Genomic DNA, 4,888 nt, shown 5'->3' on the forward strand with positions numbered 1-4,888 from the left:
CACAATTCTCGTTGTGTGTATGTTTAAGCATGTATTTTTTGCCTTTTTACCATGTTGCTTGCGTTAGTATTAAATCTGACTTTATTCTGTCGACTACCAACAGATATTACCACTTTGTGTCTCCGTTAATACTGTGATCATGAATTGGAGCTCACCAAATAGACTGGCATTGTGGGAAATGTGCATATTGTTACAAAGAGCTGAGAAGATTAAGAGGATTTGCCATGCAGCTAGCATGGAAGTAAAAAGGTATCTAAGCTCTACACTGCAGAAAATGCCCTGCTTCAAACAATATAAATTATAATTCAGGATTTCACACCACAGCGCTCATGCTGATAATTAGGGCCGTTGTTTTTTGTGTGGGTTTTTTGGACTGTAATGCATATTTTTAAAAGTTTTGCCTCTGTGCACCATCACAGTGGATTTTAAATCAAATGTAATGGAAGGAGAGACTTTCAGCTTTAATTTAAGCTGGGCTAACACAAAATTTGCATCAGTTGTTGAGGAATTTTTGCAGAACTGTGCAGACTCTTTTTGTTGTCTGCCACATTCTAATCTGACTTTATTTTGGAGCGGTTTACACCTTGTTTTTACATTTATGGGGCAGGACGGTGGTTGGCACAGTTGCCTCACACCAAGAAGGTCCTGAGTTCAATTCCACCATCACGCCAGGGCCTTTTTGTGTGGAGTTTGCATGTTCTTCCCGTGCTTGCGTGGGTTCTCTCCGGGTACTCTGGCTTCATCCCACAGTCCAAAGACATGCAGGTGTGAGTGCGAATGTGTGTGTGTGTGTGTGTGTGTGTGTGTGTGTGTGTATATGTGTTAGCCCTGCGACAGACTGGCGACCGGCGACCTGTCCAGGGTGTACCCTGCCTCTCGCCCTAAGACAGCTGGGATAGGCTCCAGCGCCCCCGCGACCCTGAAAAAGGATAAGTGAATGAATGAATCAGGCATGTCTTGATTCTACACTTAGACAATTTTAAAGTCTAAAGAGTGTCCTCATTGGTTCATGATTTGGTTGTTGTTTTTCTGAACCAATGAAAGAATACTGCAGTTGTGTACTTTAGTTGTCTTCTGTGGCCTTACGGTGAGCTGCTCACTGCTTTTCTTCTTTTCAAGAATGTTCCAGATTGTTGATTTGGCCACTCCTACATTATTTTTTTTATATATGAGGGCCTCCCTCATTTGTACTCGTATCTCTTCGGACCTCATTTTGAGAGTTTCAATGAAAAGTTACAAATTACACATTTATCACTTGGATCAACTCTATTATCTGCTTAATTTCTCATGGAATAACAAGGGAACCGGCCTGAACCTGCCCAAGAAATACTTGCTCATCAATTATCCAATTGCTTTTGTCTGACAATGGGAGACTGTATAAAAATGGATGTAATACTCAAGTTAAATATCTTGAATTTATTTATTTTTAGAAAAATTTACCCAGAATGACGTACTAAGTTCATTATTTTTATGAATTGACTTAAAACTCAGACAGAACAGAGAGACCACAAAGATAATGAAGTTTAAGAGCTGATCTAATTAAGCTCAATAGAAATGTGGAATAAATGTCAGTACTTCTATGAATGTGTGTATTTAGGAATGCGATGGAGGTGGCAAAGACCTTGAATCAATCTTAGATTGATTCAAGGTCTTTGCCACCACCTTGACAACCACCGTAGGCCTATTTAAAAACAAGTTTTCTCCCAGGCCCACCAGTATTGTCCGTTACTCTCTCTGCAACCTTGATATCCGTAGGAGCATATTTAACAGGCAGCAAGCACAACTCGACAACAAACAGTGACATGCTAGATTAAATTTGGACAGCCATCCACCAAACATCCTGCCCCTATTACTGTTAATAGGGGCAACCTTTTAATAAGGGTTACACACACGTTTCCTACACTGAGCACAAACTGTAGTAACATAGCCAGTATAAAAGGGAACACCACAGCCACAAACCAGCTGGATTATTCAAACCAAATATCAAACAACGTTGAGAGAGAATCCTAAACAGTGAGCTTGTCAGAGACGGTGGTGCTATGCTACAAGTTACTAACAAAGTGTTCAGCAATCTGTATTGCAAAAAATGGTCTTTTGAGCACAGAGAACAAGCCCAATCAACACACTTCCACCCCTGTCCTTGTCAGTTGGTGTGAAGTGTTTGTACTCCAAACACTGTGCTGAAACATCTCCACTGGTCTCAATTCATGTAGCTACAAACTAGGCAATAAATTTTTTTTTAAAAAGCCATCATCACAAACCAACTGAAGGCTAAGATTAAATAGGGAGACCACAAAATTCATTTTCTTCTCATTTTACATCTCTGCAAGAAGGGAATGAATTTGTCCCAAATTGTCAAACTGTTCTTCAGATAATAAGGCCTTCAGATATACTGCAAAATCCGTTTGCTGCCAAGTTGCAGCATGACTCATGAGCACTCAAGCCTCAGCACTGTACGTTACGGTTGGCTGTTCTCTCTGAGGCCAGACAGGGTAAAAACCTTTAAGTGCAGCATATTGACTGAAGTGAGCTGCAGAGAGTCTTCACAGGCCCGTAGCACCTCATGATTCCAGACAGTCAAGAGTGGAGGTTGATCTAAAACCACCGCAGTGGCTGCGAAGAGACGCTGGATTAAAATACACGTTGCTCTCCTTGAAATACTTGTAAGCAAAGTAACATACTGCTCAGCCAAGGAGGGAACTTTTTGTTTTGTTACGGTGGATTACAGAACTCACACATTTTGTAACTGGCACTGAGATATAATAATTGCTCTGAATTAAATAAAATGAATCCATGAGAAATTGAAAGAGGTGGTGTTTATTGCATTTACAGCACCACCATTAATTTCCCTCACTCACCGATATCATTTGTTCTGGCAGATGGAAGCCCGGAGGCAGACTCAGGAGAGAATGTGATGTGTCGGACAGATTTAATCTCACGCCAGGGTTCATGTGTGCTTACATGCAGGCAGCAGACTGAGCCACTCAACTGTCTCTGAGCACTTAGCCCCAAAGTGTCATGTAACAAGTATTTTCAGATACACCTGCCCAGACTGTGATGGGAGTGGAGCTCAGTCATTTCGGTGGGAGAAATGGCAGAAAGGTATGTGAAAACTCTTATGTTGACAGCTCCACACAAGCCGTGTTGAGCATCAAGCTCAACCCCTAACCCACACATATTTGCTTTTTTTTTTTTTTATGAGAACACAAATATAGAAATCTGTCATGCATTAATAATGATATCCAGTTTCTAAATATAGTGTAGATTCTACATGCATTTTACAACAGTTAGAGAGAACCGCATAGCGCTGCTTTTATGTCTCATTGCAGAGATGCATGACAATAGCAATCGTTCTTTAGTTTGACTTGTATTTTCTCTATATAATTAGTATAAATTATAGCATATGCAGTGCTATGCAAAAGTCTTGACCCGTATTTCTTTATAGTTTGCAAGGAAAATGGGAAATCGGTGCAGCGATTTGTTGAAATGTGCCAACATACTTGGAAATACAAAAAAATGAGTTTGTATAACTCTGACAAGTTTGAAAGTCAATATGTAGTGTGACCGCCTTTATTGTTAAACACAACCTGAACTCTCATTTAGGCAAGATCTCTTGTAATTTCTTTAGGTAGCCTTCAGGAATAGTTCTCCTGGCTTCTCGAAGGACATTCAAAGATACAAAGGAGTATTATGGCCAGATTAAGGAAAAATAATATTATTGTTCATTTTGAGAAAAAGTCAGAGTCAAACTTTAGAATTTAAAGTTTTCGTTTCAAGTCAAACTACTGCCACGGCTGCTCTACGCATGTGACCAGCTCACATGTGGCTTCAACAAACCGTAGATGGATCAGCTGAATTGCCAGAGGCGATTGCTGTTTTGAATTGGAGCTATGTAAATAAAATTGAATTAAACTGGATTGATGCTGCCACTTCTTCTTTTTTCCTGTAATGTCTAGTTTCCTCAGGTTCTAGGGAGACATTGCACACCATGCTCAGAATCAACTTGGTGTAAAAATACAATTTTGTGCCTGTCAAAAGTGTTTTTGTGACAGGTTACTGGTACCTAAAGATAAAATTAAAGCTGGTTCTTTGCTAAGCTATCACTTAGGTTTAGGCACAACACTGGTTCATCCCTTGAATTTTTTATGCTTGAGGGATTCATGGGTCAGCAAAACATTCCTCTGGAAATGGTCAGATACAAAGAAAAGCTGTGTCCAAAAAAAGACAATCAGAAAGCCAGGGGAACTACTGCTCTAGGCCACTTTAAAAAATTGAAAGTGTGGCCTTTGGAGCAAAATATAGAGAAATGAGAGGGGCTCCAGACATTTGCACTGTACTGGATCCTGTTAAAAATAATTGAACTAAAAGGCTAGTTATGCTAGCTGTACTGACCTAACTGCTAAACAGGTGCGTTCTGACTTATTGTAAACTGATAGCTTGTTATAGAGCAATAAGAGTGCAACCAAAGCTAATGTGGATGCCAATCATTTTGTTGGTATTTCATCATAATGTATTGAACAAATGGAGAAAAGTGAAAATTTTGCCACGCTATTTCAATAAATTCTAGTGGAGAATTAGTTATTTCTAGTTACATGTTACATGTCCAAGTTGAAGTTGAAGTGTCGGATAGATCAAAATTGTTACTAGCTATGCATGCTTCAGCCCTTCATCCCATAGGGTGCAGACCATCAACAAGATCTGTAGTTGGGTGTTATTTGGAGTCTTTGCCTTTAGCTGGCTACAAGTAAGGCCCACTTTCTGGGAGTCTGCCTGGAGGTGTAGCTTGACCTTTCTTTCTTTCTTTTCCCTTGAGGAGTTCTATGTCAGGGCCTCTATGTTAATGCTCTAGATTCCATAGCATGTGCCCAATCCAACCTCATCATCTTCT

This window comes from Oreochromis niloticus, linkage group LG10 (genome assembly GCF_001858045.2).
Source record: "Oreochromis niloticus isolate F11D_XX linkage group LG10, O_niloticus_UMD_NMBU, whole genome shotgun sequence".
Taxonomy (NCBI): Eukaryota; Metazoa; Chordata; class Actinopteri; order Cichliformes; family Cichlidae; genus Oreochromis; species Oreochromis niloticus.